Source organism: Emys orbicularis, chromosome 1 (genome assembly GCF_028017835.1).
Source record: "Emys orbicularis isolate rEmyOrb1 chromosome 1, rEmyOrb1.hap1, whole genome shotgun sequence".
NCBI classification, from domain to species: domain Eukaryota; kingdom Metazoa; phylum Chordata; order Testudines; family Emydidae; genus Emys; species Emys orbicularis.
The window spans coordinates 177637554-177651656 of record NC_088683.1 but is presented as its reverse complement, the minus strand read 5'-3'; the positions used below and the strand labels follow the sequence as shown (position 1 = coordinate 177651656).

General features: G+C 50.2%; 1 protein-coding gene across 2 annotated transcripts in view; it reads right to left on the bottom strand.

Annotated features, from left to right (window-relative positions):
* EPHA6 (EPH receptor A6) overlaps positions 1-14103 on the bottom strand; it is an 875951-nt gene that overhangs the window by 376017 nt on the left and 485831 nt on the right. The window lies entirely within an intron of this gene.

Here is a 14103-nt window from a genome sequence, read left to right as displayed (position 1 = left end):
ATATGTGATGTAGAGTTTGTGTATCCAGCTCCCACCTGTGGTCTTGGGAGAATCTCCTGTGGCATTATGGTGTCCAGGGAGGTACGTGCCCGAAATGGTGATGTCGTGCGGCATACACCAGTTCCATAATTTCAGTGCTTCTGAGCACAGCGAGTGTGACCTCACTCCACCTTGCCTGTTGATGTAGAATATGCAGGAGATATTGTCCGGCATAACTTTTATAGTGCGATACCTAATCAATGGTAGAAAATGCTGACAGGCATTGTGGACTGCTGATAACTCTAGAAGGTTGATGTGTAGGGTGGATTCGGCTAGGAACCACGTGACCTGCACTGTATGGGTCTGAAGGTGTGCTCCCCAACTGATTAAGGAAGCATCGGTTGTTGGTATCAGGGACGGTGCTGGTTGAAGGAAAGGGACCCCAACACAGACATTTTTTGGGTAGTAGTGTCCACCAGAGTAGTGAGTCCTTGACCTTGATAGGCATGGATAGAAGTCTGTGAAGGCTGTGTCTGTGAGGTACACAGTCTGTATGTAGCCACGCCTGGAGACAGTGCATGTGCAACCTCGCATACTTTACCATGAATAAGGCTGCTGCCATGTGGCCAAGCAGCTGGAGACACATCCTGGCTGATATATGGGGACAGGTTATCACTGGTGTTACTAGATAGACTATTGCTGAAAATCTGTGAGCTGGGAGGAGGACTCTGGCTTGTATGGCATCCAAGTGTGCCAAAATAAACTCCAGGTGTTGTACTGGTGACAGTGTTGATTTTTGTAGGTTTATACAAAGGCTGAGGCTTGAAAAGAGGTCCATCGTCAGCAGTACAGCATGAAGGGTGTTAGGTTTGGATGGGGCCTTGAGGAGACAGTCGCCTCAGTATGGAAATAGGAGAATGCCTTGTTTGCCTAAGTAGTCGGCCACTACCGCGAGGACTATGGAGAATACTCAAGGGGCCGTAGAGTCTCCAAAGGGTAATACCCTGTATTGGTAGTGATTGGTCCCCATGATGAATCTGAGGAACTGTCTCTGAACAGGGTGTATGGTGGTGTGAAAATATGCATCTTGGAGGTTGAGGGCCAAGAACCAGTCCCTTTGTTCCATGTAGGGAGCCAGGGTGGCTGCCCTCCGAACCTGAGGGTAAAGGGCCGCTCTCTCAGCCTGAGTGGGCGGGGCCAGGCCAAGCTCGCTCCACCCCCCGGAAGGGGAGGGGTGGAACAGGAAGTATAAAGGGCGGGGCCCTTAGCTCAGTCAGAGCAGCACCAGGGAGGGAGGCAGACGCAGACCGCGGGCTGCTCCCTTCAGACCCTGCTGCCACGCCAGGGGAAGCCCTGGACCAGTGGAAACCTCACCTGGAGGAAGGACTGGGGCTGCCAGGACTGCCCGCTGCCGAGTACCCAGAGGGACTGGAGGAGCCAGAGGGGGAGCTGGAGCTGCCAGCAGCCGAGGACCGGGAGGAGCTGGAGGAGCCTGAGCCCGAGGGGGAGCTGGAGCTGCCAACAGCGGACTACCCCGACGCACTGGCGGGACCAGAGGGCTTCGGACGAGCAATCGGGAAGGAAGTAGCCCAGGGACAGAGCTGCACCGTGGTGAGCCTATACAACGGAAGGACCCCGCTGATCCAGTGGTGGGACCCTCGTCCTGCCACTGTCAGGGCCCTGGGCTGGAACGCAGTGGTGTAGGGTGGGCCTGCGTTCCCCTACCCGGCCAACCCATGCCGGGACCTTTGCCGGCGCTCCCCTGCCTGAGGGGCGCGCTACTGACCTTTGCCGGCGCTCCCCTGCCTGAGGGGCGCGCTACTGACCTTTGCCGGCGCTCCCCTGCCTGAGGGGCGCGCTACTGACCTTTGCCGGCGCTCCCCTGCCTGAGGGGCGCGCTATTGACCTTTGCCAGCGCTCCCCTGCCTGAGGGGTGCACTATTGACCTTTGCCAGCACTCCCCTGCCTGAGGGGCACGCTACTGACCTTTGCCGGCGCTCCCCTGCCTGAGGGGCGTGCTACAGACACTGGCTGGCGTCCTTCCCGCCGCTAATTCCCCAGTGGCAGAGGCGTGACCCAGGCCAGCCAGTGACGTCGTAGCTCCCCACTGCCCCCAGCGGGTAGGTGGACCGACACCGATCACAAGTGGTGGAGAATGTGGGCAGCGCCCCCTATCCCTGCCGGAAGGGATTAGAGCAAGGAGGCAGCAGCAGCCCCTAAACAGAATATGGAGATGGAGAGGCTTATCAAGGTGCTGGCTGAACCTCAGCAGCAGCAGCAGCAGCAACAACTCATACAGCAGCTGGGTACCCACCAGCAGCAGTTGCTTCAAACCTTGGGGGCCCAGCACCGCGAACAACAGACCCAATGTTTCCAGCAACTTGCCACCCTGTGGCCGAGCCCTGGTGGAGCCCAACCAGGCGGGGCAGTCACCCCCAACCCCCCTGCTCCACCAATCCATCTGGCCAAGATGGGGCCTGAGGATGACCCAGAGGCTTATCTGGTAACCTTTGAGCGGGTTGCTGCAGTAGCTGGTTGGGCTCCGGACCAATGGGCAACCCTGCTTGCCCCCTATCTAACGGGGCTGGCCCAGAAGGCTTACCGGGGGCTACCAGACGATGAGGCCCGTGTTTATGCCCGAGTAAAAGCGACTATCCTGGATGCCTTCAACATCACCCCGGAGACCTTTCGGCGACGGTTTCGGGGAAAGCTTTACCCCCCAGGTGCCTGGCCCCGGGCCGTGGCCCAGGAATTAAAGGATGCAGCGTGCCGATGGCTACAACCCGAGCATCGAACTGTGGCGGAGGTTACAGAACAGATCATCCTCGAGCAATTCGTGCATATCCTCCCGACTCCAGGGAGGGCGTGGTTGTTGCGGCACCGACCTCAAACTCTAAGTGCAGCTGTCACGCTTATGGAGAACTTTCTAGAGGCCGAGGCCCCAATAGGAACGGCAGCCCGACCCCCAAGTTCTGGACCCGGCACTCAGAAGCCTGAAAGGGGGTCCACCCCCAAAGTCGACGTGCCAACTCGAGCCCGACGACCGAACGGCGGTGGCACTACTTTTTCCCGATGGCCCGATGCTCCACAGCCCACGCCGTCCGGACGCTTGACCCATCCATCGGGCCCCGGCCAACCCCGCGGCCACCCGGGTGACCCCGCGCGGCCAGGGCGCACAGAGGTAGGACCTTGCTTCCGGTGTGGTGAGTACGGTCACCTGCAACGAGACTGTACGGCGATGGAATGCGACTTTGGCCGGGTGTACACCGGGGAGCGCCGGGCCCGCCCGCCGTCCGCGCCCAAATTGACGGCCCCCATGGGCATCGCCGGGACACCCGTGGTGGGTCTAATTGATTCGGGCTGTGGGCAGACTCTTGTCCGCCAGTCCCTCCTCCCGGATACCGAGCGGATCGTTGGGGAGGTACGGATACAGTGTATACATGGAGATGTGAAACCGTACCCCACGGTTCAGGTCCCTCTCACGGTGAACGGGGCAACTCAGTTAATGAATGTGGCAGTGGCCCCATCCCTTGCCTACCCGATTATCCTGGGCCGGGACTGGCCAGACTTCGTCGAGGTGCTCCGGTCCCTATCTCCGGAAGAGGCGTTCGAGGGAGCTTCCTCTGCGACGGACCCAGGCCCCGGGCTGTGTCCCGACCCCGGCATTGACCCATCCCTTTCACCCAGGCAGGACAGCCGGGAGACGGGGGCCCCCCCGGTGGACATTATGGACTTTAGCTGAGACCAAAGGGAAGACCCTACGCTCCGGTTTGCCTATGAACAGCTGGCACGGGTAGAGGGGAAGGTCGTGGAGGCCCAGCGGGCTACCCAATGGCCTAGATTTGAACTCGATCAGGATCGTCTCTACCGCGTGGAGCGGGACCCTCAAACCCAAGAGGTCCGGTCCCAACTCGTGGTTCCCCGCATTCATCGGCGGGCGGTCCTGAAGTTAGCCCATGACATCCCGGCCGCAGGCCATTTAGGACCGGAGAAAACCGCGGCTAGGGTCCTGGCCAAGTTCTTCTGGCCCGGCATCCACCGCGAGGTGAAGGATTACTGTGGGTCATGCCCGGACTGCCAACACGCCGCCCCGGCCGGGGTCCGGAAGGCCCCCCTGGTTCCGTTACCAACAGTGGGCGTTCCGTTTGAACGGGTAGCGATGGACCTGGTCGGACCCTTCCCGAAAAGTCAGGCGGGCTACCAATATATCCTTGTCTTGATGGACTACGCCACCCGCTTCCCTGAGGCTGTCCCCTTAAGAAGTATCACTGCCCGCACTATTGCGGCAGAGCTCGTGAAGATCTTCGCCAGGGTAGGCCTCCCTCGGGAGATACTTACTGACCCAGGGACCAACTTCACCTCTAAGTTGTTCCATCAGGTGTGTGCCCTGCTAGGGATTAAGAAGCTGCAGACCTCGGTTTACCATCCCCAGACTGATGGGTTAGTCGAACGTTTTAATCGGACCCTGAAGGGAATGTTGCGACGCTTCCCCACCCAGGACCTCCGTCAGTGGGATCAACTACTCCCCACTTTACTACTGGTGGTTCGGGAAGTTCCGCAGGCTTCCACGAAGTTCTCTCCATTTGAGCTCCTCTATGGGCGACGACCCCGCGGAGTGATGGACCTCCTGAGAGAAACTTGGGAACGTACACCATCCTCAACGCAGGGCCTCTTACAATACGTCTTACAGCTGCAGGAGCGGCTGGCCCGGGCGGGTGAGCTCGCAAGGGAGAACTTAAACACAGCGCAGAGGGGCCAGGAGCAGCAATATAATCGGGGCACCCAGGTCCGATTATTTGCCCCAGGGGACACAGTCCTCCTCCTGCTCCCCTCGGAGGAATCAAAACTTTTTGCCCGCTGGCAGGGCCCGTATGAAGTCCTTCGCCAAGTGGGGCCTGTCAATTATGAAATCCGGCAACCTGATCACCGGAAGGGAAAGCAGATTTATCATGTAAATCTTTTAAAACCCTGGCGGGAACGGGAAGGACTACTAATTGCCCCATACCCGCCTGAACCAGACCTTGGGACACAACCCCCCGAAGAGTCTGATAATGGGGAACCACAGCTAGCCGAGACGCTCACCACTGAGCAGCGAGAACAGGCCCTCTGCCTAGTGAAGGCGTTCCCCAGGACCTTCACCACGAAGCCCGGACGGACTACGCTCGCCTACCATGCAATCCAGACCGACCCCGGGGTAGTGGTCCGAGTGACGACCCGGCCATTGCCTAGGTGAATGCGAGAGGCCGTGGAGGAGGAAGTCCAGGCCATGTTGGGACTGGTGTTATTGAGCATTCCCAGAGCGAATGGCGGAGCCCCGTCGTCCACGTCCCGAAGCCAGATAGGAGCCGGCGGTTTTGTATTGACTTTCGGAGAGTCAACGCCATTTCAAAGTTTGATGCATATCCAATGCCCCGCGTCGATGAGCTCCTTGACCGACTTGGGGAAGCCTGCTATATCACCACGTTAGATCTCACCAAGGGGTACTGGCAGATCCCCTTGGAACCTCGATCCAAGGAGAAGACCACGTTTGCCACCCTTTCAGGGCTGTACCAGTTTACCCGGATGCCTTTCGGCCTCCATGGGGCCCCAGCAACCTTCCAGCGCTTGATGGATCGGATTTTGCAACCACACACCAAGTACGCCGCCGCCTACCTGGATGATGTGGTCATCTATAGCAGTAACTGGGAGGAACATCTCAACCAAGTGGCGGCTGTCCTCCGGGACCTCCGCGCCGCTGGCCTCACAGCCAATCCCAAAAAATGCCGAATCGGGCGGGAAGAATCCACTTATCTGGGGTACACCCTGGGGCGGAGACAGGTACGCCCCCTCATTGGGAAGGTTCAAGCACTCCAGGAATGTCAGGCGCCAACCACGAAGAGGAAGGTGCATCAATTCTTGGGCCTAGCCGGTTATTACCGGCGGTTCGTACCCCACTTCGCAACCATTACGGCCCCTCTGACAGAACTCCTGACCAAAGATAGCCCTCGCAGAGTGTGCTGGTCTGACGACTGCGAGGAGGCCTTTCAAACTGTCAAAGACCGCCTGAGTAGCAAGCCAGTACTCTTCAGCCCAGACTTTGATCGTTACTTCATTGTCCAGACTGATGCCTCCGGCGTGGGGCTTGGGGCAGTCCTCTCACAGGAGGTGGACGGGGAGGAGCACCCTATTGTTTACATCAGTCAGAAACTGTTCCCCCGGGAGCGGAACCACTCCGTCCTGGAGAAAGAGGCCCTAGCTGTTAAGTGGGCAGATGATGCCCTCCGCTACTATCTCCTCGGGGCCCCCTTTATACTGGTTACAGACCATGCACCCCTGAAGTGGCTCAACAAGATGAAGGACGCGAATGCCCACCTTCAGCGATGGTATCTTACTCTACAACCCTACGCCTTCACGATCCGCCATCGGGCGGGACGGGACAACACCAATGCGGACTTTTTCTCCCGTCTGGGGGAGGCTGAGGACGCCAGCTCCGAGGTTCGGGAGCTGGATTTGAGGGATGGGGTATGTAGGGAGCCAGGGTGGCTGCCCTCCGAACCTGAGGGTAAAGGGCCGCCCTCTCAGCCTGAGTGGGCGGGGCCAGGCCAAGCTCGCTCCACCCCCCGGAAGGGGAGGGGTGGAACAGGAAGTATAAAGGGCGGGGCCCTTAGCTCAGTCAGAGCAGCACCAGGGAGGGAGGCAGACGCAGACCGCGGGCTGCTCCCTTCAGACCCTGCTGCCACGCCAGGGGAAGCCCTGGACCAGTGGAAACCTCACCTGGAGGAAGGACTGGGGCTGCCAGGACTGCCCGCTGCCGAGTACCCAGAGGGACTGGAGGAGCTGGAGGGGGAGCTGGAGCTGCCAGCAGCCGAGGACTGGGAGGAGCTGGAGGAGCCTGAGCCCGAGGGGGAGCTGGAGCTGCCAACAGCGGACTACCCCGACGCACTGGCGGGACCAGACGGCTTCGGACGAGCAATCGGGTAGGAAGTAGCCCAGGGACAGAGCTGCACAGTGGTGAGTCTATACAACGGAAGGACCCCGCTGATCCAGTGGCAGGATCCTCGTCCTGCCACTGTCAGGGCCCTGGGCTGGAACACAGTGGTGTAGGGTGGGCCTGCGTTCCCCTACCCGGCCAACCCACGCCGGGACCTTTGCAGGCACTCCCCTGCCTGAGGGGCGCGCTACTGACCTTTGCCGGCGCTCCCCTGCCTGAGGGGCGCGCTACTGACCTTTGCCGGCGCTCCCCTGCCTGAGGGGCGCTACTGACCTTTGCCGGCGCTCCCCTGCCTGAGGAGCGCGCTAAAGACACTGGCTGGCGTCCTTCCTGCCGCTAATTCCCCAGTGGCAGAGGCATGACCCAGGCCGGCCAGTGACGTCGTAGCTCCCCACCGCCCCCTAGCGGGTAGGTGGACCGACACCGATCACATTCCAGTACTGGGATAATGGTTGATAAGGTAACCAACTTGAAGCATTGCAATTTGATGAACAGAGAGGAAAGGGAGCAGTGCTGTGATTTTGGAGAAGAGGACAGAAGTGGAGGGAGCTTGTGTCTGAGTAGTGGTGACTCAGGCATGTCAGATATCATCAGATCCTTGGGGTATCTGAACTCCTGGGGAGAAGGGAGGAGCATCATCGGCTCTGGCAGTTGCATTGGTGATGAGGGAGAGGTGCATTCTCTGGAACAGCCAGCAGATGGAGTCGAGGGCTTACACGGTGCTGACGGTCTTGTCAGTGCCGGAGGGTATATCAGTGCCGATAGAGATGCCAATGCTGATAGAGATGCTGGTGTTAGTGGTTTCGTCAGTGCTGTGGTGCCCAAAGATGATTTGATCAGGGCACTCAGCACCATTTTTGAAGGTCTCATGCAGGGCCGGCTCCAGCGTTTTTGCCCCCCCCAAGTGGCCAAAAATAAATAAATAAAGCCGCAATTGGCGGCACTTCGGCGGCAGCTCTACCGCCGCTGCTTCATTCTTCGGCGGTAGGTCCTTCCCTCCGAGACGGACTGAGGGACCCGCTGCCAAATTGCCGCCGAAGAGCCGGACGTACCGCCCCTTTCCGTTGGCCGCCCCAAGCACCTGCTTGCTGCGCTGGTGGCTGGAGCCGGCCGTGGTCTTATGCCACATTTGAGAGAGTGTGGTCACCTATAGGTCTGCCTATTTAGGGTCTTTAGACCTCTCTTTAGCTCCGGTACTGGAGGTACTCAGACAGCCACAGGAGCTATGTCTCACCCATGAAGATGTTGAGGCTACTGACCTCATAGGGGATGGTGTTCTGTTGTGCGGTTCCGCAGAGAGCAATGTGGTAGCCCATTTCTTCCCATCAGCATGGGAAAGAGGATTTCCTCTCGGAAGGAGGCAGCAAAGGAGGGTCAGTGGGCGACCTAGCAGAGCGGGAGAGCCACACGGGGGGGAAGTGTCTGCACCAGGGTGAGAGGCTGGTCGCAAGGATCTCTCCATGACGAGACGTCTCAGCCGGGTGTCTCTGTCCTTTCGGGCCCTGGCAGTCAGATTGTGACAATGAGTGCACTTCTGTGCAACGTGTCCTTTTCCGAGGCACAATGCACATATACATTTCATATGCATTAAAGCACTTCCCTTTGAATTATGTGTATAATAGAGGAGACGTGTGATTACAATGCAATTTAATGGTATTAAGATAGCCTTTTATTGAAGTGGTGGTGTTGCCCGTCCCCCTCACCCCAGTAAAACTTTCAAACCCTTGACACTGGCTGTCATCCCCCAGTCCTCAGTCAGAAATAGAGTTCATATAGGAAAAAATATCAAGCCTCACTTATGCCAGGAGTTCAGGGAAGAGCACATCTTTCAAAATGAAATATTTATTGTGCATTTCCTAGATAATGTTAATCTTTTCACAGAAGCAATCTTTTGTTATAGTTTCTATGGGAGGCCTGTCTGAATTTTACTTTGGGGTGAAAGCATATTCATGTCTGTAATTGGGAGACGGAACTAGCAGAGAGATGTCCCTCATTATAGAACCTGGTCAGGAGTTTATTATTAGAAATATTATTTGGAAAGTAACTCAGCTGTAAAACAAATAGTTTTATGAAACTTCAGAAACTGTAGGTAATTTTGAATTTGCTTTCGACCTTATTCCAATGTGCATAACTTAATGCTCTCATAGTATATAAATGAACACTGTCTCCAAAACTGTGAGCCTAAGGCAGATCCATATGGAAGAGAGACAGAAGTGGAAGGAGAAGGGTTGTTGAATGTAATGAAGAAACTACTTTTTAAGAAGCAAATGAATCGGAGCAACCTGCTACTGACATAATTGCTTTAAAGACCCCATAGCAAACATCAGCAGAATTAGTTTGTAATTTACCATGTCCTTCACTTTGAACATGCTCCCTGAAGGTTTATGTGAAAGTCATGACATTTATAAACACAATTTGTTTCAGATTGACTAGCCATGATTAATGTCTTCCTTTACTGCCTTTGACCAAAATAATTCCTCTTGCCAAGAAAGCAACAGAAGTCTTCATTTTGCTTGTGAAGTGGTGGGAACACTAGAGATTTTTTTTAATGAAATACCTTTCAGAAATGTTTAGGTAAACTGTGAAAACAGAAGGCTGATAATACAACTGAAGAATTTCAGCAGTCAGTCAATTAAGGTGTGTGGCAAAGGTTTCTAATTACTGAAGTCACAGGCTTATATCTGGAATCCCTTGCACCCAACCCTGACTAGAATATTCAATAATGATTCTTCTAACTACATATCACACACTGTGAAAGGTTCCAACTAAATGAAATGTGCTTGATTACTTTAATACGGTTCTTAGCTGAGTAGGGTGCACATAGTACAAATGGGCTTATTGAGCTCTTTGTTTTAAATCATGCAAGATGATGAACAAACATCTTAACCTCTTAGGGTTTGATCCTGTGAATGCTCTTAACTCCCACTGATTGCAATGGGGACAATTTAAAAAAAAAAGTCTTCCTCCAATGCTATAAAATCTATCAATTTTAATAAAATGTTCGTTTTACTTGGTTCTTCACAAACATCCCTATTGCAAATTAAACTAGAGCAATTGTGATGTTATTTTCAAATGTATCATCAGGTAAATAGTTTGCAGCTAGAATTTTAGTTCCTGGACCGTAACATGGTAATTTGGAGGGAAATATAATAACTGATATTTAGGATCTGATGTACAAGTACACTACTCATTCTAAGACATTGTTTGAAAAGCCAGAGAGACCATATCAATGGGTGCATTAGAGACAGATACCCAAATATATCACATTTTGTTCCCTTCTGCTCCCCATGATGCATCAATTAAAGACACATTTTTCAAAGATGAGTAGATTCTTGTTGACCTAATTGATAATGTTGGATTACAAGACATTAAAATAAATAGAATCAATTGGCTTGTGCTGCACTAAAGAGAGAGAGAGGGGAGGGGGGGGGAGAGAAAAACATCTATATCTGCAAGGTAAAAAAATACACACTTGTTCAGGGAAAATAAATAAGATATTCAAAATTTTAAGGATATAAACGGAGATTTTTTTAGGTTGACATTTGTCAGCACTTATCATGCAGAGTGACCACAGTACACTGTCTCCATTAGAGGATTTGCTGCATTCCGATTAAGTAAATGACCTCACCACACCTTAAAGTGTGTGTGGGGGGGGGGAGGAGGGGATGTTCTCTGGGGGGCCCAGGGAAAGGGAACAGTGCTGTATGGGTTGGGTGCGGAGAGAGGTCAGAAGATTCTGCAAAGGGGGGCTGGGGAATGGGTCAGCATGGTAGCACTGACTCATTCCATTGACTCAACCCAAGAGCACAAATAATCCAAGCATACAGAGGTGATGAGCAGATTATGATGTGTGGACAGTGCCCACCTAGCCCAACAGCTCCACCCTGAAATGTTGCTCTACCATCTAGTATGTAGTTGTCTTCATTTTATTATTCATTTTTTAAAATTCTCTTTTTGTTTTCCTTCCTGTATTACATACATTATTCATTAATAAAAACCTTGAGTAATTTTGAGGGTCTTTTTTAGTTATGGTATACCCTACGGAATGGTAAGAACCTTATATGACTAAAATAGCAAGGGGTGTCTTGTCTCATTCCTGAATTAGTAGTAAGAGAAACAATTGTTTCTCTACACTATATTTTTAGTAATTTTGGAAATAAAATTACTCAGTGCTCAACACACTTACTCATGTGTAAAATAACCCTCTCTCACCCACAAAGAGTTAAAACATTCAAACACACTTTGAAAAAAAAATCTCATTTTAAGAATAAATTTCCTCTAATCTGGGCCAAGAAACAGTAAAATGCAAAACGCATCTCAGTCATAACTATAGAGTCGTCACCAAGGCCTACAATACAAATATATCTAGGGCTAGGAAGTAATACTCTATGCATATTTTTAAAGTTCTAAATACTTTATGCCTTTATTTCCCCAGAGACTGAAATGTACCTTTTGGATTTCCATAGCTGGGGAGGAATTTTGTACAACACACCCTATTAGTGGGCTTATTTTGAAAAAGTAGCAGTTGGTCCCTAAAACATTTCACAAATACTGGAAACTATCTAATCTCCCTCCCCCCCCCCATGTATATTAACTTTGTCCATGAATGATTATAGCCTTACACATTATCTCATTAACACTTAGTGAATACAGAAAAAATAATATAAATAAGTAGTACAATAATAAACAACGATTTGCATTCATATAATACCTTACACCCAAGAATTTCAAAGTGCTTTACAAACATTAATTAAGTCTCCGCAACATTCAGAAACATTAGTTCTAATTTATTCAGATTAATTAGACAACTGCTCCTCTCACTGTTCTCTTTTTCTCAGCTCAGATTTCTAGAACAAATTCCTTCCTGTTCTTTCATTGTTACCACTTTTCATTCAGGCCTAACCAGAAGATTGCAAAAACAAAAAGTTTATTTTCTCTACATAGTTTCCATCAAGCAAAACTCCATTAATTTTCTTCCCTGGCATATTTCCTACTGACATTATTTTCTCTGTATTTTTTGATATAGAACCTACTGTTCTCACTATTTTATATAACTACAGAATTTCTAAGACTACAAAAGTGATTTTATCTTTATAAAAATGTTTTATAGAGGCTTGTCATTTCATTTATTACACTGCCTCTTCCAGTAAAATTGTCCTTTTTATATCCAAATAAACTGACTGAGATTCTGAAAATCTATCCTTAAATTCTCTGAAGCTTTAACAGTAACATCTTTAGAAATGTAAGAATTATTGTGAGGACAGGAAGCAGAGTACTCACTAGAATTTACTGTCAGGCTGTCATGGATTACCAAACCATAGGTCTTTTCCCTGTTTGGCTAAACTGAAGTGAAAATCTATACTATTATGCTGGGAACAGACAATAGCAAAAGATCCAAAGATTTTAAAAAAATAATGTTTTAGCTACAGTTCACAAGCTGTGTTCAGATAGCTGTTTGCCAGCTTAAAAACAAAACATCTCTGGTGACCTCTGCCTGTGCACACTTGGTGACATGCATTTAGCATCATATAACAGTACCTTTAAAAATAAGTGCATACAGTAGCTGCTTCTGACATAGCTTTTTGCTTTAGCGAGAATGGGCAAGAGTTTTCAAAAGGGATGCAGATTAAGAAAGTGATACAAAGCTTGTGAGGGCTCCAGACCGTTCTCAAAACAAAAAATATGCTATTAGCATGTTATATAATTAGCTTTTTTTTATTACCATAATCATGTTAAGGGGAACAAGTAGATTTTGTGGCTTTTGTGGTCAATTTTCATGACCATTTTCTAACAGTGATTTGTCAGTTTTTGTCTGCCCAAGTGGAAACAAAAACAAGTAATTACTCACTCATCAACAAAGCTACTTATCCCAGAATTTGAAAGGCTGACCTATGCAGGAATTAAGTGTCTGAATACAACTAGAAGGCATGATTAGGTCCTCACAAACATTAGGGCTTTTACTAAGAAAAGGTCGACAAACTGATTATTAAATACTCCACTACCTGAAGCTTTACATTAAGAACTTCAGCTACAGTTGCAATGTCCCAGCACAGCAGGTGAAAAAATACATTTCTGGAACAAATGTCAGCATGGAATAATTTTGAAGCAACCTTTTGATCTACAACACCTCAAGCCAGGAGAGAACACCAATATAGATTATATTGTTGGTAACACATGGTGCTGTTTGCTGTCATAGTAGGCATTTCTATAGGCTCCAGTATAGAGAGAAAATACAAATAGAAATAAAAGATACAGGAATTCTTCTAGTTTATCACGTTTCCCATAAAAATCCACCCACAACAGAAATTTAGCTACCAAAACAGAACCCACATCCAAAACAACAAAATCCCCAAACCCAACAGTTTAAAGCTCTCTCTCTCTCTCTTTCACACACATGCATAGTAAGATGTCTCACGTAATGAGAGAGGGTGGCTGAAAAGGCTATGTAGAAATCTTCTAAACTATAGCATACTGAATCAAGTATTGGGAAACTTGGCCAGATCATTAAAGTAAATTTCACCCTTCTGAAATGTGAAATACATGAAATGAGTGTATAAGTAGTGTTAAGTTCTAATATTTTAAAATGCGTATTTCATTTGACTATATCCATACCCCTGGGACTACAGCATGCCAATAAAATAACTGATTAATCGGTATACTTCAATAGTTTAAAGACTCCGACAATCCCTATTCCTAGGCTTTCCATAAAATGGATTCATATAGGTTTTCCACATCCTCCTGCTACTTCTGGTAATCAAAGAAAAGTTAGCCTTTCAACATAATTCTTTATCCCTTTTCCTAAATAAAGCCATTTCTCAGTTAGCCAATCCCACTGTTTTCAAATATACTTAATTTTAAGCATATACTTAAATTCACAGCACTGAAGCATGTGCTTATGTGCTTTTATATATTGGTGCCATAAGAACTAGTCATGAGAGGTGCTGAGTGCTATCAATGAATGGGAACTGAGTGCTCAAAACCCCCACAAAAGTAGGGTTACTATATTTCAACAATCAAAAAAGAGGACACGGGGTGCCGCCCTAGCCCCACCCCAGCCCCGCCCTCTCCCACTTCCCACCCCCCTCAGAATCCCCCTACCCCCTACCTGTCCCCTGACTGCCCTCTCCTGAGACCCCCACCCCCCACCCTAACTG